Source organism: Canis lupus, chromosome 29, assembly GCF_048164855.1.
Source record: "Canis lupus baileyi chromosome 29, mCanLup2.hap1, whole genome shotgun sequence".
Classification (NCBI taxonomy): Eukaryota; Metazoa; Chordata; class Mammalia; order Carnivora; family Canidae; genus Canis; species Canis lupus.
Genome location: NC_132866.1, coordinates 39,326,641 through 39,351,806, shown reverse-complemented (window position 1 = coordinate 39,351,806; position 25,166 = coordinate 39,326,641). Strand labels below are relative to the sequence as shown.

At 38.1% G+C, this 25,166-nt stretch overlaps 1 protein-coding gene across 8 annotated transcripts in view; it reads left to right on the top strand.

Moving 5' to 3' along the window:
• The first annotated feature begins 1,419 nt into the window (after positions 1 to 1,419).
• MARCHF8 (membrane associated ring-CH-type finger 8) overlaps positions 1,420 to 25,166 on the top strand; it is a 158,004-nt gene continuing 134,257 nt past the window's right edge. For 3 of the 8 annotated variants that reach the window (XM_072806278.1, XM_072806282.1, XM_072806281.1), the window contains exon 1: positions 1,747 to 2,103. The gene's annotated coding sequence lies outside the window, so the exon portion shown is untranslated. Of the gene's footprint in view, positions 1,580 to 1,746; positions 2,104 to 25,166 lie in introns of those variants that run through there. The other 5 variants (XM_072806279.1, XM_072806275.1, XM_072806276.1 and 2 more) reach the window with 4 other exon arrangements.

The window sequence follows — 25,166 nt, the reverse complement described above, 5'->3', positions numbered from 1 at the left end:
TTTCATGGAACTTCTGCTGCCAGAAGCAGCAGAAAAAGTCAAGCAGGTTGTGGCAACTGGCCTTGTAACCTATTTTCTGTAGGAAGAGATGAGTATGGAGAAAATTTCATGACTGTGTTTTCTCCTTTTTGTTTTTTTTTTTAATTTTTATTTATGATAGTCACACACAGAGAGAATGAGAGAGAGAGGCAGAGACACAGGCAGAGGGAGAAGCAGGCTCCATGCAGCGGGAGCCCGACGTGGGATTCGATCCCGGGTCTCCAGGATCGCGCCCTGGGCCAAAGGCAGGCGCCAAACCGCTGCGCCACCCAGGGATCCCTGTTTTCTCCTTTTTGTAATGTTGTGTTTTAGATGTGTTAATGTAGAGGATGCTTGACCTTGCACTGACCTGAAGGGTATTTTGAGCACACTCTTGACCCTGTCAATTTGCTCTTAGCCATGTATGCAAAGTGATCAGGATTGTGTGGAGGAATTAATTATGCGGTAGATCACTTCTGGGCAACAGAACAATTCTGTACTATTTGAAGGTAGTTGCTCACAATTCACTCATGAATTTACTAAGAAATAGTACAAATTATTAGTCTTACGAAATTTGTCATGAATATTATGGGAGAAATTGGCAGTGGCTGAAACTTCTGTAAAGTCTGATGTAGGAAAAAGATTTGGTAGAAATAATTGCTAAAAACAAGTATCAGCTATAATCAGGAAAGTTTGGTGTGGACAAAAGGTGAATGCTGAATCACACACTTACTTAGATGTATTTACATATACAAGGACTAGTTCTTATGAAAATTATAAAAAAATATGATTTAAAAGTTGTAAGTTGGGATCCCTGGGTGGCGCAGCGGTTTGGCGCCTGCCTTTGGCCCAGGGCGCGATCCTGGAGACCCGGGATCGAATCCCACATCAGGCTCCCGGTGCATGGAGCCTGCTTCTCCCTCTGCCTGTGTCTCTGCCTCTCTCTCTCTCTCTCTCTCTCTCTCTGACTATCATAAATAAATAAAAATTAAAAAAAAAAGTTGGAAGTGCCACAGGCCTTCCTCACATCCATTCTATAATAGGATAGGCTGTAGAATAGCCATGGACTCCAGAGAGCGAAAGCAAACACAAGGGTCCCTTAAGGTAAACAAACGCTTTGCCTTTGCTAGCGTAGGTAAGCAATGATTTCCATTTTTTCCTCCAAGTTTAACATCAGAATACTTGGCCGAATTCCCTCGTCCTGGCAAAGCGCTAACCACACAGCGGTCAAGGCCCGGAGTCACAAGGGGATGGAAGCGGAGCCGTGGGAGGCCCCCCGTCCGCCCCCGACCGCCCCCGACCGCCGGGGCCCGGGGGAAGGATCGCGCCGCCGCGGCCCGCCCCTCGGCGCGCCGTCGTTGCCCGGCAACAGCACAACGCCCCTCGCCCGCCCCGGGAGGACACGTGACGCACGTGTCACGTGAGGAGACGGTGGCGTCCTCCCGCCCGGGGGTGTAAACAGGCCCGGTGGCGGCGGAGCTGCGGCCCTGCGGCGTCCTGGTGTCCGGCATGCTTCGGGCGGGCCGGGTCGGCCCATCCGGGAGCTCAGCGCCCACCTGAGGTAACTCCTGCGGCCTCGGGACCGGCGGAGGTCGCGCCGCTGCCCGCAGCGGACTAGGCCGGCTGAGCCCCGGCCCCGGCAGGGGGTGTGGCTGCCGGCGGTGCAGTCCGCGACAGGTGGGCTGGGCGGGGCGGGGCGGGGGCGGCCGCCGAGGCCGGGGCTCCGTAGCGCCCTGGGTCCCCGCCCCGGCGTGGAGCCGGCCGAAAGGCGGCGGCGATCCCGGGCCGTGGGCTCTTCCGCCCCGGCTGCTCGAGGCTGCCCCTGGGGCCCGGCCAAGCCGGGGGCCGCAGGATCCGCCGGGAGCTGAAGGCCTCGGGCTGCCCGCCGGGAGTCCCGGGTGAAGTCCGGCCCTTGAGGGCCGTGAGACCTTGAGCAAGTCAGCCTCGCGCTAGCCCGGGTTTCCACACCTGTGCTGAATGTCTGGACTAGGTGATCCCTGAGGACCTTCCACCCCTGACGTGCGTGATCTCGACAGAAACCTGCATAACCTGCGTACTTTGGAAGCTGCCAGAGGGGAAGCTTAGGTAGATATTTGTCTTTTAATTGCTAAGTTCCTGTTTGTCTTTAGATTTTTCATCTGACACGATTTGGATTCATGTTCACCTGGGTAAAGTTTTTAGTAGAAAACGTATTACCTACTAGGTCGTCATGGTTTATGTTGCTGCCTTTTCCCCCAGGCCTTTCTGACGCAACTAAACCTTTCTTAGAACCTCTCTGGAAGCCTCAGTTACGGAAAGGAGGGCGGGGGGTGTGTGCCCGAGTGGCTCAGTGGGTTAAGTGTCTGCCTTCGGCTCAGTTATGATCCCAGGATCCGAGGATGGAGCTCCCACATCAGACTCCCTGCTCAGCGGGGAGGCTGCGGCTCCCTCTCTCTGCCCCTCCCCCGCTTGTGCTCTCTCGCTCGCTCTCAAATAAAGAAATAAAATCTTAAAAAAAAAAAAAAGATAAAATCGAAACCTTTGTCTGCTTTACTGTCTTCCTGTTCCACTGCAATACTTCTGAAGGCCTCCAGGGATCACAGGTTGAGAAGCACTGCTGAGGAAGGGTTCTGTGTTTGTTAATTTGACAGGGTCTGGAAGATGAGTCTTTTGCCTACATGGAGTTTTCCATTATTTTTCCTTCAATTTTGTTTGACCCTGTGTCATGCAATTAGAGAGACAATTAGTATATTCTGCACATAGACTTGGAAAAGGCCCCAAATTTCCAATGGACCTTTATCTTTCCATCTTTTCATTTCTTGCGCTCCAGGCCCAGGGAAAGTAAGTGTATATTTATAAGAGTTGTACCTGATGCTCATTGCTGGCTCAAGTACAGAATGGGAGTGGAAGACTTTGTGCAGGACTTTTATTTAGACCCAACTGAATGGACTAGGACATTTCTTCGGAAAAATATAAAAGTTGAGAGAATACATGACCCAAAGTCTTTACTTACAGTCATGGAATGATTTGAACAAATTACAAATTTTGAAACCCTGGATTTTGAGAGAACTGGGTTTTAGGAGAAAAAGAGGTCCTGTTTCATATAGTGAGTGAACGTATAAACAATATGAAGTAGTAGTCTGTAGACCAAAAATTATCAGGATGATTTTTTAAGTTAAGAGAAATGCTTAGTTTTCTGGTTAGTTGTTCTCGAAGAAAGGATTTACTGAAATCTGAAGTTTGATATTGAAAGAGAAAAACTGTAGCCTTTTAAAGCTTGTCCACTTTGGTGCTTCTGTGAGAGGAGTCAGCATTGGAGGTTGAATAGACTATGAATGGAACCCAAGGAGACCTAGTGAAATATGTTTTTTTGTTTTCAAAGTAAACTCACTTCCTTAATCTTTGATGTGGGTTTAGGTAAGTCACTTCTTTCTTTAGGTCTTAGTTTCGGCTACAAAGTGAGGAAATTGAATTGATTACTGCTCCATTTTTTTTTTTGGCTTTAGTTATGGTTGCAAGATAAAATACAGATAACCTAGTTGAAATTTGAATTTCAGATTAACCGTGAAAAAGTTTTTAGTATAAATATTGCATAAGGTATGCATTACTAAAAAAAAATCCATTGTTTATCTGAAATTTAAGTTTAACTGGGCTTACTGTATTTTTATTTGCTAAATCTGGCAAACCTTCAACATTTTTGTCTCCTTTATTTTATTTTATTTTATTTTATTTTATTTTATTTATTTATTTATTTATTTATTTATTTATTTATTTATTTATTTATTTATTGGAGTTCAATTTGCCAACATATAGCATAACACCCAGTGCTCATCCCATCAAGTGCCCCCCTCAGTGCCGGTCACTCAGTCACCCCCCGCCCCCCGCCCACCTCCATTTCCACCACCCCTTGTTCCTTTCCCAGAGTTAGGAGTCTCTCATGTTTGTCTCCCTTTCTGATATTTCTCACTCATTTTTTCTCCTTTCCTCTTTGTTCCCTTTCACTATTTTTGTCTCCTTTAAATTAGCTCCAGGAAGAAATTACAGATGCATACACAGGAATGGATTGGTTCAACCAGTTATGACTCCCTGTTTATTATCAGCCATAGTGGCTAGCTCTTGAACAGCTCTGTTTCACTTGTCCCCCCGTGAAGCAGTTCTTTTTCTGCCGTAAGCACATAATGTTTAGGTTCATACTCTTGGTGGTAAACAATTTATATTTTTAATAAAAATTTTTAAAGAATTTTTATTTATTTATTTTAGAGAGGGAGAGAGCTTGAGCAAGCACAGGGGTAAGGAGTAGCAGAGGAGAGGGAGAGAAAGAGACTTAAGCAGACTCCAGTTGAGCGTGGAGCCTGACTTGGGGCTTCATCTCATGATCCTGAGATCAGAACCTGAGCTGAGACTAAGAGTTGGATGCTCAACAATCTGTGCCACCAAAGTGCCCTGGTAAACAGTTTAAATATCTGAAAGCAAAAAAAAAAAAAAAAAAAAAAAAGTTGCTAAAATTTCTAAATGTAACAAGTTTGAGACATGAAATGGCATGTACTATTTTTTTTTTCTATGAAAGCTACAACTCTACCTGTCCTCCAGTTATATGACTGACTTCAAGACATGTTCTAAGGCAGTGGACTGTACTGGTGGTGAATAATCTCTCTGGAAGTTATTATGCCTTTGATTTGGCCGCCTGTGGACATGGAAAATAATCAGTGTATGCTCTATAAACATTATATATATATTTAAGATTTTATTTATTTATTCGTGAGAGACACTGAGAGAGGCAGAGACACAGGCAGAGGGAGAAGCAGGCTCCTCACAGGGAGCCTGATGTGAGACTTGATCCCCAGACCCTGGATCACACCCTGAGCCGAAGGCAGATGCTCAACTGCTGAGCCACCCAGGCATCCCAACATTTTACATTTTATATTTTAACCAACTATTAATCTTGTATTTGCTATGTCTTGAAGAGTTTCAATGTTGAAATTCTTTTTCAAGGAGTATAATTATTTAATTCCTCAGTTTTTGAGAGTTTTAAAGAAAACCCAGGCCAAATCTTTACTCACTTCTCTCTGAAACTCCTGAATTTTCAAATTCATTTATTCAATATAAATGAAACTCAAAAACTGAGAGCCTTCTATGAGTCAGGCTGATAGAATCAGTATTCTAGACCTTTAGGTACTTATCTTTGACAGAGGAGTTAAATCACATGCATTCTAGGCATAATGTGATAAGGGCCTTGAGGTAATCCAAATACAGTGGAAATTGAGAGGAGAAGAGCCCATCAAGTTGATAGCTTGAGTGGCAGAACCTCCTAGAGGAGGTAGTAGTTAAACCAGATCATGGGGATCCCTGGGTGGCGCAGCGGTTTAGCTCCTGACTTTGGCCCAGGGCGCGATCCTGGAGACCTGGGATTGAATCCCACATCGGGCTCCCGGTGCATGGAGCCTGCTTCTCCCTCTGCCTAGGTCTCTGCCTCTCTCTCTCTCTGTGTGACTATCATAAATAAGTAAAAAACAATTAAAAGAAATAAACCAGATCATGGTTGAGAAGACAGGCTTATAGAAAGGGAGAAGCAGGAAAAGGCAGGGAATCCCTCTTCTCAGTTTTACAAAGCATTACACTTTGTTGGGTTAAAAATAATGGATAATATTGTTTATATGTGGTTTTTGGTTCACTATGATACTCATTTGCATTAAGTATATTGGAATTACAGAGATCTTTATATATCAGTGTAGCTCCCTGAAAAATTTGTTTATGAAATATATCACACATGCAAAAATGTATTATTTGCATATATAAACTCAAAAATCAGAATATTATCACACCATTGAAATCTTTGTGCCCTTCCTGACTAGACACCCCCTTCCTTCCCTTCAGAAGTAACCACCTTACTGAATTCTATCATTTCTTTGCTTTTCTTCATGAACTTATTTTAGTATGTACACTCCCCCCACCCCAAACAGTTTACTTTTGTATGTTTTTGAACTTTCTGTAAATGGCATCATACTATGCAGATTTTTTTCTATGACTTTTCCACTTAGGTTACTACATTTCATTCATGTTTTCCCTCCCCCCACAAGGTCCACCCATGTTAGTTTTTACCAAGTGTAAGGATTTCACTGAGGTAAACACCTAGGATTGGAGTTGGTGCTTGTAGGTTATGGGCATCTATAATTTTCTAAATATTGCAAGTTACCTTACATTGTAGTGCTGTTTTGGTTGCCTCCCCTCAGTGTTTAAGAGTTTCTGTTGATATCCTGTCTACATGCTCTCTTTGTTGTTTGATATGAGCAAATCATATCTACTAATGAAAGTCAAGTATCCAGAGTATGTAAAGAAGTCTTACACCTCAACAAAAAAACCTTATTTTAAAAACAAAGGATTTGAATAGATATTTCTTCAGACAAGACATATGAGTGGCCAGTAAACACCTGAAAAGAAGCTTGATCTCATTAGCCACCAGGGAAATGTAAATCAGTACTGCAGTGAAATACCATGTCATACCCACAGGGATGGCTATAATCAAAAGACAGATAATCACAACTGTTGCAGATAGTGGAGAAATTGGAATCTTCATACACTATTATTGAGAATGTAAAGTGATGCAGCTGCTTTGGGAAACAGTCTGGTACTTCCTCAAATAGCTGAACATAGGGATAGCAAATGACACAGCAATTCCCAGGTTTATACCCAAAGAAAAATTAAAATATATATTCACAACAACTTATATGCAGATGTTCACAGCATCAGTATTCATAATAGCCCAAAAGTAGAAACAACTTAAATGTATACAGGTTGGCAAATGGATATAAATAAAATGTGGTTTATATATATACAGTAGAATATTACTCAGCCATAAAGTATGAAGTACAGATTCATGCTACAACATAGATGAACCTTGAAAAGGTGATACTAAATGATAAAAGTCACAGAAGGCCACGTATTATATGGTTATGTTTACACAGAATGTCTGTCTAGAATATACAAATCTATAGAGTCAGAAAATAGATCAAGTGATTGCCTAGTGCTGGGAATTGGGCTGTGGGTAGACAGGAGAATTGATAATGAGTAATGGTTTTTTTTGTTTGTTTGTTTTTGTTTGTTTGTTTGTTTGTTTTTTTTTTTTTTTTAGGATGGTGAATGTCCTAAAATTGATTGTGTGGTGGTTGCACAATTCTGTGAATTGTACGCTTGAAAAAGTCATTGGTGGAAGGGAGGATATTTGATTTTAAAAATGAAGACATGTTTAAAATGTTTTAAAGATTCTCTTTGTCCTTTATTTTTCTTATCTTTTAAAAAATGTAAAAGATGTATATTTATTAACATACGAAGTTATTGGAAATATTGTTATATCAAGAAAATCAGGCCATAGAAGTTTCCTTCTATTTTTTTTAGAAGTTTCCTTCTAAATGTTTTATGGTTTTAGCTCTTATATTTAGGTCTATGACCTATTTTTAGGGGTTAATAGCATATGTTGTAGGAGGTAGGAATCTAGGTTCCTTTATGAATACATGGTTGCTTAGTTATCATTTGTTGAAAAGATTATCCTTTTCCTATTAAATTTCTTGTTTTTTATGTGTGCTTTTTGCCCATTGCATTATCTTGCCATTTTATGTTGGAAATCAACTGGTGATATATATATGGATCTGTTTCTGGACTCACTATTCTATTAAGTTCTGTCCTTTTATCAGTACTGTACTGCCTTTCTTACTGTAGCTTTATGTGTGGTTTGAAATCAGTTAGTATAAATCCTTTACCTTTGTTCTTTATTTTCAAAGATTTGTTTCAAAGAACTATTTTTAATTTTGTAGTGTACATGTCATATACATATTTTGTCAAGTTTGTATCTTAATGTTTTATATTTTTTGATGTTATGGGATTGTAATGTAAATGGGATTAAAAATAATTTTCCACTTATTCATTGCTAATATACAGAAGTACAGTTGGTTTTGTTGGTATATTACCTTTGTATTTGGCAGCCTTTATAAATTTACATACTATTTCTAGTAGTCTTTTGGTTACTTTTTAAGAATTTTCTATATATGCAGTCACTGAATAAAGACAGTTTTACTTCTTCCTTTCCAATCCGTATGCCATTTCTTTGTCCCTTCTTGCCTGCCTTCTTTCTTTCCTTTTTCATTTCTTTTCTTTGGCTTATTACATTTGCTAGGACCTCAAATCCAACATTATGATAGAAGTGGTAAGCAGACTCTCATGTTTTTTTTTTTTTTTTTTTTAATTTTTATTTATTTATGATAGTCACAGAGAGAGAGAGAGAGGCAGAGACACAGGCAGAGGGAGAAGCAGGCTCCATGCACCGGGAGCCTGATGTGGGACTCGATCCTGGGTCTCCAGGATCGCGCCCTGGGCCAAAGGCAGGCGCCAAACCGCTGCGCCACCCAGGGATCCCTCATGTTTTATTCCCAGTCTGAGGGAGAAAACATTGAGTCTTATGAATGATACAAAAAGCAGTAATTATAAAAATTTTTATTTTATTATTTTTAAAGATTTTGTTTATTCATTAGAGACACACAGAGAGAGGCAGAGACATAGGCAGAGGGAGAAGGAGCTTGATGTGGGACTCGATCCCAGGATCACGACCTGAGCCAAAGGCAGATGCTCAACCACTGAGCCACCCAAGTGCCCCTATAAAAATTTTTAAACGTTAAATCAGACCTAATAAAATTTAAAAACTTCTGCATTTTAAAAGACACTGCTAAGGGGGATCCCTGGGTGGCTCAGCGGTTTGGCGCCTGCCTTTGGCTCAGGGCGCGATCCTGGAGTCCCAGGATTGAGTCCCGCGTCCGGCTCCCGGCATGGAGTCTGCTTCTCCCTCCTCCTGTGTCTCTGCCCCTCTCTCTCTCTCTTTCTCTATGTCTATCATAAGTAAATTAAAAAAAAATCTTTAAAAGACACTGCTAAGGAAAATAAAAGATTTGCTAGAGAATGGGAGCAAATATTTGCCATTCATACATCTGGCATAGGACTTTTATCCAGTATATATGAGGAACCTCTATAAATCATTAATAAGGCAGACAATCCAAATTATAAAATTGGTAAAAGATTTGGGCAGAGGGCAGCCCAGGTGGCTCAGCGGTTTAGCACCGCCTTCAGCCCAGGGCGTGATCCTGGAGACCCAGGATCAAGTCCCACGTCGGGCTCCCGGCATGGAGCCTGCTCCTCCCTCTGCCTGTGTCTCTGCCTCTCTCTCTCTCTCTCTCTCTGTCTCTCTCATGGATAAATAAATACAATCTTTAAAAAAAAAGATTTGAGCAGAGATGTCACAAAAGAAGATACTTAAATTCACAATAGGCATATTTAAAGTTCTCAATATGTTCAGTCATTAGGGAAATGCAAATCAAAATTATAAACAACTCTTTGCTTATGAGAATGGTTACAATTGAAGAGATTGATGATACCAAGGGTTGGTGAAGGTATAGAGTGACCAGAACATACATGAATTACTAGTAAGAGTGTATAATGATACAGGCACTTTGGAAAACAGTGTGGCAGTTTCCTGTTAACTTCTACATTTATGGGATGACCAGCAGTTCTTCTCCTGGTTATAAAATAAAATGTGACATCACAAATGACTTAGACCCCAATGTTCAGAGATCAAAACTGGAATAGTCCAAATGTTTATCAATAATTACACAAGGAACAGTATTCCACAGTAAAGGGAACTACTGATAATATCATGGCATGAAATTGAAAAACATTTTGCTGAGCAAAAGAAGACACAGGAGAGTACATACTGTATAATTCCATTTGATTTATCTTAGAGCCAACAAAACTAATCTATAATAAAGCAGATTAGTAATTACCTAGGTGGGAGTGGGAGGAATTGACTGCAGAGGAGCAAGAGGAAATTTTTTGCAGTGATAGAAATGTTCTGTCTGAATTTTAAGTGGTTAGTGGTTATACTGCATATATTTTTGTCAAAACTTTTCCAATATTACACTTAAAATGAGTGTATTTTATGTAAATTGTGGACTCAGTACAGCTAATTTTAAAAAGCAAGTGTGTAAATAGCATTTATACAATAAGCGCATATGTGTTGTAATTTTATGTAAAAATTTTAAATGTATGTATACATACATGAATAACAAATGTCCAGAAGGATAGTCAGTAAATTGTTACTGATTGTGTCTAGATGGTGGGATTTTAGGTGATTTTTTTAAAAAAAATGATTGGACTTTCATATATTATTTGAATTATTTTTCTCATGAACATGTCTTGACAAAAGGAAAAAAAATTGTTACCTGGAAGTTTTATTTCTAGATGTTTTCATATTTTAGATATTGAATAAGCATTATAATAATTATGAAATATGTCTAGAACTTAAATGCTATTAGTCTGTAATCACCACGAATTGGGAACAAAATCTTACATTATCTTTAGTGCCCCTGGTCCCCATCTCACCCCATCTTTTTACCTCCCCACAGACATACTAATGCCCTAAATTTATGTTTGTTATTTCCTTGTTATTTTTCATAGTTTTATCATATTTGCCTCTTTAAGCTATGTTCTTTCAGTCTTCACAGTGTTGAACTTAATAACTAGAATCACAGTGTGTGGATACTTTCATCACTTGCTTTTGTATCCCACATAATATGAGACTTGAGACTGACCCGTATTTCTGTAGGTGGCTGTAGTTCATGGATACATCACTGTTGTGTTGCATTACATTATATGAATATTCCATAATTTGATCTTTGTACTCTTGGTGAATGATTGGATTGTTAATTTTTTTCTGTTATTAGCAGTGGTTATGTGAACTTTTTTTGAAGTTTATTTATTATTTTTGGTAATCTCTGCATCCAATATGGGGCTTGAACTCATGACCCTGAGATCAAGATCTGAGCTGAGATCAAGAATTGGATGCTTAACCGACTAAGCTACCCAGGCACCCTTGATTTTTCTCATTTATAACAGTGTTGAAGTGCCTGTTTTCATATGTATGTTTCTGAACATTCGTGAAGTATTAGTACCGTATAGAGTCCTAAAAGTGGAATTGTCTGGTCAGATGAGATTTAAATTGTATAGTGGCAATTGTTGCCCAAATGTTTATTTCAATCTATACTTCCCCTAATGTGTAGATACCGTTTTTTTCCATTCCCTTGCCCATATTATGTTACCAATCTCTATATTTTTTGTATTTTAAAATTAATGTTTAAGTTTTCATCAAAATATTTGGATAGTGTTTAAAAATAATGAACACAAAGGGTTTATAATGAACACAGAGGCAACTTCTGTTTTCTTATTTCTATGGTAGTTTACCTCCATAGTTCTAAACTTAATGCTTATACATATTATTGATTTACCAGTTTTAGATTTTGCATTCCTTTCGTGTTATGTGGATTTGGGCATCTTAAATTCCTCACTTACCTTTACTTCATTCCAGCTGTGATTATAGCTCTATTCTAACTGAAATAGTAGTCAGTGACCACTTGAACTTAATTGTTCTACAGAGCCAAGTAGTAGTGTGTGACTACTTTTTTCTAATGTTTTTTTTAAATAATAAATTTATTTTTTATTGGTGTTCAATTTGCCAACATACAGAATAACACCTAGTGCTCATCCCATCAAGTGCCCCCCCTCAGTGCCTGCCACTCAGTCACCCCCACCGCCTGCCCTCCTCCCCTTCCACCACCCCTAGTTCGTTTCCCAGAGTTAGGAGTCTTCCATGTTCTGTCTCCCTTTCTGATATTTCCTACCCATTTCTTCTCCCTTCCTTTATATTCCCTTTCACTATTATTTATATTCCCCAAATGAATGAGAACATATAATGTTTGTCCTTCTCTGATTGATTTATTTCACTCAGCATAATACCCTCCAGTTCTATCCATGTCGAAGCAAATGGTGGGTATTTGTCATTTCTAATGGCTGAGTAATATTCCATTGTATACATAAACCACATCTTCTTTATCCATTCATCTTTTGATGGTCTAATGTATCTTTTTAAAGTTACCTTGTGTTTTTTTTTTTAAAGATTTTATTTATTTATTCATGACAGAGAGAGAGAATGGCAGAGACACAGGCAGAGGGAGAAGCAGGCTCCATGCAGGGAGCCCGACTCGATCCTGGGTCTCCAGGATCACACCCCAGGCTGAAGGCGGCGCTAAACCGCTGGGCCACGGGGCTGCCCAGTTACCTCATTTTTTTTAAGTGACGTAACTTTTCATACACATATTCTTAAAATTTTTTTTACTAGATGCTCTCTTATATCATCTATAGTATCTTTTCTATCAATCTCTATAATTTTCTGGAGGTCTTTCCTCCTAGAGCCTTCCATCATCCTGCTTTAATGTGAGCCTGAATTCTCTAGGCTCACTGCTCAGTCACTATGTGGGAGACCTTTATCCTGGCTAGTTTCCCCAGAGAATCGTCTATTCTCTCCTTGCGTATTAGTCTTGGTAATTTAAGCTCTTGCTCCTCAAAGTGTATTCCATAAACCAGCCACATTAGTATTATCTTGGAGCTTGTTAGAAAAGTAGAATCTCAGGCTGCATCCCAGATCTGCTACATCAGAACAAGATGATTCATATGCACCAAAAATTTTGAGAGCCTGGTGCTGTGCTATACCATGGTAACAGCAAAAACAGCAACAACAAAATATTGTCATGCGTAATCTAACACAAGGTGAATGTAACTCCTTTAACTATGCCATCTGCCTCCAAGACGAAGGTTGAAGAGACTGCTGGATGGAGGATCTCAGTGAATGTTTGTAAGGGCCTAGAAGTGGACAAATATTACTGTCCTTATATTATATTGGCTGGGAATCTGTCAACAGGCCTCTCACATAATTGCAAGAGACTGGAAATGTAGTCTCTGGTTTGCCTGGGAACAAGAAACTATGTAAGTAGATGAATAGGGTTGGCTCTGTTTCAGTTAGTCATTCTGGTCCCCAAACTGTTTAATTTTTTTTCCCCACACATAGAGCACACTAATCCCCTATCCAGCCAGTCATTGCCTTCAGTTCAAAGTACAGGATCTTTAAGTGATGCCTGTCAGGTCCATATCAGCCTTTCTTGTTCAGGTGAGTGAAGAAGACATATTTCTCCCTATCCCCCCCCCGCCAAAAAAAGTATTATAGTAAGAATACAACATGATTAGTAAACAATTCCACTGGAAGGTGAAACATATAGAGACAGTAGTCACTCTTCTGTAACAGTTCTTTGTTTATGGGCAGACATTATAAAGGAAGGTTTCCATCCCTGGAAGGAAAGGATGTTTCTTAATTAGACTCTAATTTTTGTTCCTTGAGACAAACTCTCATGTTCTTTTTTGCTTCATTGCCCCAGGGATCATCCTTTAGGAGGTTCCCCCCTCCCCCATTCGCTTATTTGGCCACATCCCACATCCACATTTTATGTTCTGTGCATGGCCTCCTTGGGTATGGTGAAGTTGGTCTTTTTGTAGAAGGTTGGACTCCCAGAGATGGCTTTTAGGTCTTGAACAGTCAGACCTTCTAAATCTGGCCTTGTAGTTTTTCTGCCAGTATATTTCCCTTAGAAACTTAGCAGACTTATTATCCATTTGCTTCCAATCAATCACAGTGCCAATAACCAAGTTAATTTTTGGGACATAGTTCTCAAATCTACTTTATTTTTCTGCTTTTTTGCTTCCACTCCTCTATCTTGTTTCAGTGGAAGCCATCTATATAACACTGCAATCTGATTTTCTCTGAGCTCATTTTTTCTTGTAATACCCTGCTAGAAATAACCAGTAGTAACCAACACACACTATAGTTTTAAAGTTTTCTGCTTTTCCCCCCATAGGGCTTAAAGTTTATCAGTTGTGTGGTTTGTCTTCTGAGTTAGAGCCATCAGCAGAGTTTCTAAATATTTTCCTTTGCATAACATGGATCATCATCTTTTCATTCTCTAATATGAAGTTCCTCATTGCCGACAAAGTGATGACTAAATAAATACAACTTATTTAGGTTTTTGTTATGACAGCACCCTGCTTTTGGTAGCAGTTTTGGTTGGGGAGGTGGCCAGGGGACCAATTGCTTTATTTTTAGACTTTTATTATATCTCTGTTTTTTAGCCTGTAGCTTGTTCCCACTTATAACTTGAAGCCTGAGCCCATTAGTGTTTTATAGGGAAATTAATTCGTTTTGTATCTTTATCCATCATTTCATGTATTTTACATTGTGGCCCTATTTAGCTGGCTAAATTATTATTTCCATATTTTCCTGTCTTCAAAAAATGTGTCGAAAAAATTTTTTTTGTCTGCTTGGGTAGCCTTCTTATTTATACCTTTTTTCTTTAAATTTTCCATTTTGAGGTAACTGTAGGTTTATATGCAGTTGTCAGGAATCCTGTTTAACTTGCAGAGGGATCCTGTTTAACCTTTATTCAATATCCCTCAGAATTAACATCTTGAAACTCTACAGTAAAATATCAAGACCAGGACACTGACATTGTTATAGTCAAGATGCAGAATATTTCTGTCTCCCCAAGAATTCCTCATGTTGTGCTTTTTATAGCTATACCCACTTCTCCCCACACTCACCGCCTTCTTCACCCCTGGCAATCATTAATCTGTTTTCCCATTGCTAAACTGTTGTCTTTTTAAGAATGTTATATAAATGGAATCACATTTTATGACCTTTTTGGATTGGCTTTTCAAATTCAACATTTTCTGGATATTCATTCTGGTTATCCCATGTCCAAATAGTTCTTTTTATTCCCTTTTTGTTGCTGAATAGTATTCTGTGGTATATGCCATAGATGTACTGTAATTCTGTACATCCAGATGTACCATAATTTGTTTAATCATTTGCCTATTGAAGGACATCTGGTTGAATAAAGCTATTACAAGCATTTGTGCACAGGCTTTTGTGTGACCATATTACTTCATTTCTCTGAGATAACTGTCCTGGAGTGCATATAATGGGTTGTATGATATTAACATGTTTAGTTTTTTGTTTTTTTAATATTAAGCAAGCTCCATGCCCAACGTGGGGATCAAACTCATGACCTGAGATCAAGAGTTGCATGCTCTACCAACTGAGCCAGCCAGGTGCCTCTCACATGTATATCAATTAGGGAAGAATAGACAGCTTTACTTGGTTTTTTTTTTTTTTTTTTTGACAGCTTTACTTTGTTGAGCTCTAGTCCAGGTACACAGTATGTTTGTTTGTTTGTTTCTTCATTCATTCATTCATTCATTCATTCATTCATTCATTCATTCATTCTCTGGTTTCTTTCACCAGTATCCTGTGGTTTTCAGCATAAAAGAGCTTTGTTTTATCTTAAGTATGCCATTTTTAAATGATTATGAATGTTTTATTTTTAAGTTGTGTCCTTGTTTTCATTGCTAGTATATATAAGTAAACTAATTTTAGTATGTTTATCTCATATCCTGCACATTGCTGAACTCACTTATCCTGGGAGTGTTTTGGTAGATTCCTTGGGATTTTTTTTTACATAGATAACTATGCCAACTGCAAATAGGTCAATTTTATTTCTTACTTTCCAAACTGCATGCCTCTTATTTCCTTTTCTTGCCTTATTGCACTGGTTAGAACTACCAGCAACATATTAAACAAGAGTTGCCTTTTTCCCAGTCTTGGGAGGAGGAGGGGAAATGGTTGATCTCATCATTATATGTCATGTTAGGTGTAGGTATTTTTTTTTTTTTGGTAGATGCTTTTTATCAAATTAAGGAAGTTCTTTTTTCATATTTTTTCTGAGAGTTTTTATCATGAACAGGGGTTGAATTTGGCTATTTGCATTAATTGATATGAACATGTGATTTTATTCATTAGCCTCTTAACATTGTAGGTCAATATTATAGATTTCAAAATATAGATCAGATCTTACATCCTTTGAATAAGCCTCATTTGGTCATGATTTATAATTCTATTTATATTTGCTGAATTCTATTTGTAAATACTTTGTTAACTTTTTCTTTTCTGTTTAGAGAACATAGGTAGCCATTCGATTCTTTTAGAGTACATGTGTTAGTGACACATTCTCTTAGTTTACTTTTATCTCAGATGTCTTGACTTCCCTCTCTGAAGGATATTTTTGTCAGATATGGGTTCGGAGGTCATAGTTCTTTTCTTTCAGTCCTTGAAAGGTGTTGTGTCTCTTCTTACTGGCTTCTCTGGTTTCTGATGAAGTATTTGCTCTCATTGAAATGATTTTCCCCTTGTAGGTAAGGTGTTGTTGCTTTCTCACTATTTTCAAGATGTTTTCTTTGTAGTGTTCAGAAGTTTGACTATGACAGTGTCTTGGAGGGAGTTCTTTAAGTTTATCCTGTTTGGAGTTGGCTCAGAATCTTGAGTCTGTGAGTGCATACATCTGCGGACTTTGGGAATTTTTAGCCATTATTTCAAGTGCTTTTTCAGCTCAGACCTCTGGGATGACATGAATATTAGCTGTTTAGGTATAATCCCACAGGTCCCTGAGACACTATTTATTTTTTCCCACAGTCTGCTTTCTCTCTGTCATTCAGATTGAGTAGTTTCTGTTGTTCTTTCTTCTGGTTCACTGACTCTTTTCTCTGTTCCCACCATTCTGATATTAAGCCCATCTATTGATTTTTGTGTTTTGATAATTATATTTTTCAGTTCTGAAGTTGCCTTTTGGTTCTTCTTTGTATCCTATATTTCTTTGCTGAGGCTTTGGTTTTTTTTTTTTTTTTTTCCCCAAACACAGCAGTGGTGGGGATGAAAGTCCTCACAAGTTACTCAGCCTTCTCTAATACCATCCTGATGGGGATATTGGGATGCCTTGTTGCATCTTGGTAGGAGTAGAATTCCAATTTATCCTCTGTCTTTGCTGGACTGAGTAGGGGTGTAGCTGCAGTTTTTTCTGTGGTGTATGGCTGGAGTAGGATGTCTAAAAGTTTCACTGTCTTAAAGTTTTTTGTCTTTCTGGGCTGACCCTTTTCTACTTGTTGGGTTAGAAAGAGTTGGCTTTCCGTGGGGCTTTTTTTTTTTTTTTTTTGTCCGTACTCCTTGGTGTTTTTGAATTGCCAGTTCTTCATCTGTAAGTTTGAATTATATAAAGCAAAAAGAAAACCCTGGGAACTCAACATCATGTTGTTTCTTGAATCCTGAGGTCCCTAGCTGGTCTGCCTTTTCTGCCTTTCAGAGCTTTTATTTATTTAATATATAATGTCCACAGTTTTTAGTTGTATTTAGTGGGACAAATAGGGAAATGTATATTTACTCCATCTTCCCAGAAATGTAACCTTTTTTTAAAAGTCATTTTACTGTCATTTTAATAGAGTTTTGGTGGAACAAAAACTAAACTTAAGTGTTTAATCCATACTTTTAATATTTATTAATGTTTTAGTACATTTGTATGAATTAGGCAGATTATATATTTTATTTGCTTAGAGCTTATTTTGTTCATGGTACACAATATGTGAAAGGCCATTGAGAAATTATTAAGGGTATAAAACTCTGCTTGGCTAAGATTTCTTAAAAAGCTCCATTCTGTAAATGAATCCTTTCTGTATTATTCCTAGAAAGATTAGATTGCTTTTAGGTGAATTTCTTCTGGGTAGTTGATGTAGAAAATCATACATTAATACCATAACCTGATTTTTAAAAGAGACACATAGAAAGAGGCAGAGACACAGGCAGAGGGAGAAGCAGTCTCCATGCAGGGAGTCAGATGTGGTACTCGATCCTGGGTCTCCAGGATCACGCCCTGGGCTGGAGATGGCGCTAACCCAGTGAGCCACTCAGGCTGCCCCCGTAACGTCATTTTTAAGTTAAAATGACATTTTATGCCAGGAATACTGGCATAATATATCCTTTAAGTTTATAGTTTATAAATTATAATTCTTATGCAATTATCTTTTACATTTATCTTGATTTGTTAAAAATAATTTTACTATATTCTCAGGAAGGATAGCTTTTATATTAGATTCTATCAAAGCATTAAAATTTTCAAAAATTACTGGAAATCTTAAGTTTGTTAATTCAGTTGAGATAATGTTAGGAATGTTCTAGTACTTACCTAGGTAGCATTGTGGTTAAGGATATGGGCCCTGGAGCCAGCTTCAGTGCTTACTGTATGAACTTGAGCCTGGGTTTACCATCCATATAGTGGGGATTATAGCAATTCTGTTACTTCATAGGGTGGTTGTGACAATGTGAAGTGTTTTTTTTTTTTAACTTGTTAAGACTGAAAATTATTTTTAAATTATAAAACTTTAAATAAATTATGTAAATTCTGTTAGTTACATAGCATACTCTACAATTCATATAGTTCTGAGGGCATTAGGCTTAAGAGGTAGGAAACCTGAGTTCCACTTCTGGCTTTCCTGAGCAAGTACCTCTGGCAAGCAACCTTGACCTCTGGCAAGCGGCAACCTTGCTTTCTCTCTCTTTGCCTTATTTTACTCATTTATAAAAGTGGGCTTAGATTTGAACTAGTTGATCTCTAAGATTCCTTCTGGTTCTTCCATTCTGTTTTTTTGTCTCCCACTGAATCATAATTGAGCTAGCCCTAACACAGTTCATGAGGAGAGCATATTTTACAGCCTGGAGAAGAAAGAAGAAAAAGACTTGGGTAGGGAAAGCATGGTAATCTTATAGAAACACCAAGAGCTGATACATTGATAATTAGATTTGTTTCACTGATTCTAACCTAGGGCCAAACTAACACCTGTGGATCATAGGGAAGAGCTCTTGACTCAGCATGATGGACATGTTCTAACAGATTCTTCTGCACCAACATTGAAATGGGCCACTTTAAGTGCTTCCTAACACTGCAAGGACAAAGGCCGAGGTCAGACTGGTAGTGGTGCTTCAGAGTCAGATCAAAGTTATTTCTGCCTCAGCCAGGGATGGTGCTGGATAACTTCTGTAAACCCTCTAGCCTCCCATAGGTGGAAATCATGACATGATACAGTTGTTAAAATAATTGAGAAAAACCATATTGTCATGTCCAAAGTGCTCAGACTTTAACTGACTTATAACAATGACATTCATATTCTAAATTGTTTTCTGTTGTTTTTTTCTTTGGGTAGAAGTGTGAGACTAAGTATTATTTGTTCTTAGTTTTGAAAATGTTGCTCCTCCTAAGTCTTACGTAGTTTTGGATGATTCATCTGGGAAGAACAGCACTCTTACTTTCTTTGTTTTGGCTGATCTGTGAATGTTTGCCCCTTTTCTTTTAAGCTAAGCTAGGAACTGTGAATTTGGTTCTTTGGTCTTGTTGACATACCAGGTAAATTTGTCATTGTTGGTGGAGTGCATTGCCAACTGCTTTGGAGATGTTTACCAGTCTGTGGGGACAATTTTGATAGTATTATCATCTTACAGTTTCTGCTAGGAAGCAGTCTTTGAAGAAGAATATGTAAGGGAGCAAGCCCTTGGGGGAAGAAGGTGTTCTTATTAAATAACTTATTGAATTATTCTCTTTTTCCTACTTCCTGAGGTAGAGTTTGGTCACTAAAGGAACAGTTGTCTCACACTCTGACTTAGCATCTGGTTGAGGAGGTTGTGTGTGTATGTACATTTCCTAAACTACTTCAGGTCTCCTTTACCCACTGGGTATCCTACTTCTGAGTTGGGATTAGTGGATAAATCATTTTACAGCAAGTTTTTAAGTGTTAGCACTATTGAGATTTGGGGCCAGATAATTCTTTGTTGTGAGGGGCTATCTTGTACATTATAGGATATTTAATAGCATCCCTGGTGTCTTCATACTAGATGCCAGTAGTACCCCCACAGTGAACGGCAATCAGAAATATCTCCAAAAGTCCCTGGGTGGCAAAATTGCTCTGGTTGAGAACCACTGACTTGTGGATTCTTCTCCAGCAGCCCTCTGCCACAGTTGTGGTCATCCTACTTCCATCTGGTTTCTCCATGTTGTTCGTCTTGCTCATGGCTTCCTCCTTGTGACTGTGCTCTGCTCAGCTAATTAGGTGGAATGTTGCCAAGTGGAAGGTGGGGAATAGGGCAGAGAAGTGGAATCAATGGGGAATAGGGCAGAACTGGAATAAGGTGTGGCCCTGGGTAATGGCTAATCAGTGTAACACACAGATGGGTGTGTTTTTTGGTGGCAGCTAATGATTAGACTTAAAAAAATTTTTTTTAACATGAAAGTGAGCTGATAGTGACAGTGGTATCATGCTCATCAGGTATGTGATGTCTTAATGCTGTCTGAAGCCTGCCTTGGGAGTCTGGGGTTTTGAAACAAAGCTCTAGGGATGTTCTCTCTTTAATGTTTTTATTTGAAAGAAAAAAAGAGAGAGACTGCTTCTTGATGCACTTCCATGTTTAATTTTCATTTCATTTTCAAGGTGACTTTTTTTTAAAAAAGATTTTATTTATTTATTTATTTATTTATTTATTTATTTGAGAGAGAGGGCACGCGCGAGTGTACAAGCGGGGAGCAGGAGGGGGAGTGTACATTGGGGAGCAGGATGGGGAGAAGCAGGCTCCCTGCCAAGCAGGGAGCCTGATGCAGGGCTCTATCCCAGGACCCTAGCCAAAGGCAGATGCTCAATTGAATGAGCCACCCAGGCGCTCTTTGATGTGACCTTAACAGCTAGATAGTTAACAGTTTTTTTTTAAACATACATGAAGCAGAGTAGGAGAATTTGTAAATATGAAGCAGCAAATGTTTGTTGAGTCCAACTAGGGATGGTGTCATGTCTTCAAGAAAGGCTGAGTCCTTTCTTCTGAAGAGTGAGGCAGGTAACTTGGAATGATGCCACCATGTAAGGAGTAAGTAGCTCTGTCTCAGGTGGTAAAGGGTGGACAAGAAGAGATCTCATAGATAACTTGAGACTTGGACCAGGTGTCCACACTCCTTGTCTATATTCAAACAATCAGTGTTTGTTATTAGTATTTTTATTCTGTGTTTCATGAATTTTTTTTTTTTTTTACCTAGACTGGGTCATCCATGAATGCTTGTTTTTATAAACTTTATTTTCTTAACATTTATTGCTTAACAGTCCCCATTTTTCTTTCAGTGACTGCATATCGTATTTGTGGTTATATTCTAATTTACTTAGCCATTTGCCTACTGTTGAGCATACAGCTTGCTTTAAAGAATTTTGCTACTGTAAATATCCTTTGATGAATATCTTTGGGCATACATTTTATTTTATTTTATTTTATTTTATTTTATTTTATTTTATTTTATTTTTAATTTGTATTTATTTATGATAGTCACACACACACACACAGAGAGAGAGAGAGAGAGGCAGAGACACAGGCAGAGGGAGAAGCAGGCTCCATGCACCTGAAGCCCGACGTGGGATTCGATCCCGGGTCTCCGGGATCGCGCCCTGGGCCAAAGGCAGGCGCCAAACCGCTGCGCCACCCAGGGATCCCTGGGCATACATTTTAAATCCACCGTTCAGATGATTTCTTTTGGGGACAGTATTATGTGCTAGAATCACTGGGTGAGATGGTGTGGATATTTTTAAGGCTTTTGATTTGTATTTCTGAACTGCTTTACTGAAAGATTTTTTTTTAAGGTTCGAATTAACACTCTCACTAATAGGGTTTTGAGTGGCCATTTTCAGGCATACTTACCAAACTGATTTAAGAGGTAGAAAACATCTCATCTTTCTTTGCCTATTTAAATTATTAATGAGTTTGATATTTTGTTGTTTTTCCTTTAAAAGTTTATTAGTTTTTCTTGTAAATAAGCTATAGATACCTTTTCCCATTAATATTTTGGGGTATTACTTTTTTCTGAATGTTTTATACAGTTTCTTTATATATTAAAGGAAGTAACCTTTTATCTGTCATATTTGTCAAAAAGTTTTCCAGTTTTTCAATTATGTCTTTTGTTAGGTGTTACTTTTTATTTTGATATGGTTTCAGACTTACAGAGAATAAGGAGAATACAAAGAATTACCACATATCTTTTACCAAGATTCACCAGTTATTTATATTTTACCCATTAGCTGTATCATGCTCTCTCTATGGATATATATAAATGCAAGCTTTTCTGATTAATTTGAGTCTAATTTGTATGTTTCCCAAGAACCGCGACATTCTCTTATATAAATACAGTAAAATATTTGTCAGGAAATTAAATAATCAGGTACACGAGTGTAACCTAATTCATACATCATATTGTATTTTTAACAATTGTCCCTATAATGTCCTTTATTCTTTTGTTTTTCCTGTCTACTCTGCAATCCAGAATCACACTGAATTTTTTTTCTATCTTCATACATCATTTTATTGCCTTTTCCAAAAATTATCTGACAACGTGCCAAAACTAACACAACCATTTGGAATGGGCGGAGATTGCAAACTCTTGTCCTTACTGCGTGGACACAGTTTCCTTGTTTAGATGATATAAAAATGCCAAGTTGGTATAGCCATAAAATGAGTTGTGATGTAAATGATGGTTAATAAGTCAAGCTGCCTAAATGAAACACTGTGAGACAGTTGAGTTACTGACACTGCTGGAAAATGGGATGGTGGAAAACAGCCATGGTGAGTTCAGGTTTCTTCAGTCTCCTTTAATCTGGAGTAGTTCCTCAACCTGTCTTTGTCATTCTTGATATTGATGTTTAAAAAAATATTTTAAAAAATTGATTGGAGAGAGAGCACAAGTAGGGAGGAGAGGCAGAGGGAGAGGGAAAAGCCAACTCCCCGCTGAGCAGGGAGCCTGACACAGGGCTCTATCCCAGGACCCTCTGAGATCAGGATCTGAGCCCAAGGCAGATACTTAATCGACTCAGCCACCCAGGTGCCCCAGATACTGACATTTTTGAGGAGTACAGCCTAATTATTTTCTAGACTGTCCCTCAGTTTGTGCTTATCTGAATTTTCCTCATGGTTAGATTCAGATTGTATATTTTAGACAGGAAGAAAGCAAAAGTGATTTTTATTTTTCTCAGTGCAGCATAAGAGGAGCCATTAGATGATAGGTAGTTCCAATATTGCTGGTAAAATCGAACACTTGGTTAAGTTGCTTTCTGTTAGATTTCTCTGTTGTCAAGATATAATTTTTTCTTTTGAAGTTGGTAATTCTTGACACTATATAAATACTGTGTTCCAAAGGGATGGAAAAATATTCCATGTTCATGGATTGGAAGAATTAATATTGTGAAAATGTCAATGTTACCCAGGGCAATTTACACGTTTAATGCAATCCCTATCAAAATACCATGGAATTTCTTCAGAGTTGGAACAAATTATCTTAAGATTTGTGTGGAATCAGAAAACACCCTGAATAGCCAGTGGACTTTTAAAAAAGAAAACCATAGCTGGGGGCATCACAATGTCAGATTTCAGGTTGTCCTACAAAGCTGTGGTCATCAAGACAGTGTGGTACTGGCACAAAAACAGACACATAGATCAATGGAACAGAATAGAGAATCCAGAAGGGACTCTCAACTTTATGGTCAACTAATATTTGACAAAGGAGGAAAGAGACTATCCACTGGAAGAAAGACAGTCTCTTCAATAAATGGTGCTGGGAAAATTGGACATCCACATGCAGAAGAATGAAACTAGACCACTCTCTTGCACCATATGCTTAGATAAACTCTAAATGGATGAAAGATCTTAATGTGAGACAAGATTCCATCAAATCCTAGAGGAGAACACAGGCAACACCCTTTTTGAACTCGGCCACAGTAACTTCTTGCAAGATACATCCATGGAGGCAAGAGAAACAAAAGCAAAAATGAACTATTGGGACTTCATCAAGATAAGAAGCTTTTGCACAGCAAAAGAAACCGTCAACAAAACTCAAAGACAACCTACAGAATGGGAGAAGATATTTTGCAAATATCCTATTCAGTTCCACATAAATTTTAGAATTAAATGGCCAATTTCTATAGAAATGCCTGGTAGGAATGTGAATGTAATTCTGATTTGGGCAGAATCAGTATCTTTGCAGTATTGAATTTTCCAAATTACAAACAAGGTGTATGTCTTTATTTATTTAGGTATTTAGATATTTAAAATCATTCAGTAGTGTTTTTTTTTTTTTTTTTTTACTTCTCAGTATATAGGGAATGCATGGCTTTTGTAAAAATGTTTTATAATTATTCAACATTTGACATTATTTTAAGATAAATTTTTAACATTTTTTTTCTTTTTGTTGCTAATTTGAGTACTTTTGAATTTTGTATATTGACCTTGCATCCTGCAATGTTGCTAAGGTGACCTCGATAAATCTTGCTAAACTGGCTTAGATTTCTTTTTTTTTAATTTTTAATTTATTTTAAAAATATTTTATTTGTTTATTTAAGAGAGTGTGCAAGCACGAGCAGGGAGAAGGGCAAAGAGAGAGGGAGAAGCATACTCTCTGCTGAGCAAGGAACCCTTCTGGTTGCATCCCAGTGTCCAGAGATCATGACCTGAGCCAAATCAGGTGCTTAACTGACTGAGCCAGTCAGGTGCCCCCTGACTTAGATTTCTTAGGAATTTGTTAACATTATGTTATCTATGAAAAGAGTTTTACATCACTCTTCCTAATTTTTATACCTGTAATTCTTTTTCTTGCCAGGTTAGGACTAGGACATTCTCTATATTGTTGAATAGAAGCAATGACAGTAGGCATACTTGCCTTGTTGCCACCATAGAGGGAAAATTCTGAGGATTTCATTATTATATTATTTGCCATAAGCTTATATAATAAAGGGAATTTCTCTTTGTAGTGTGAAGTTTTTTTTTTTTAACTCAGAATGGATGTTGATTTTTGTCATGCTTGTTTTATATTATTATATTAAAAGATAATGGCTTTCAAATGTTAATCCAACTTTATATTCCTTTGATAAGCCCCACTTGGTCATGATATTATCCTTTTTTAAGTTATCAATTTTGATTTTCCCTTAGTTTGCCAAGGGTGTTTTCATCTTATTTATAAACTGTGTTCATGATTTGTAGTTGTTTTGTAACTTCTTTTAGGTTTTGCTAATAGGGTTATGCAAACTGCCTAAAATGAGCTGGCAAGTGTTTCCTCCTTAATTGTCTACCTCATATGTCTGATAGAATTCAATAGTGAAACATTTGAGCTTTGAGTTTTCTTTTTGCAAAAGGGTTAGCTAACCAATTCAGCTTATTTCATAGATACATGGCTATTTGGATTTTTAAAGTTTCATCTTGTGTCAGTTGTGTTTTTCTTTTATCTTTCCCCATTCTCACTTTTAACCTTTGACTTTATATTCAAACTGTTTTTCTTGTAGACAGAGTATATTGGGCCTTATTGTTT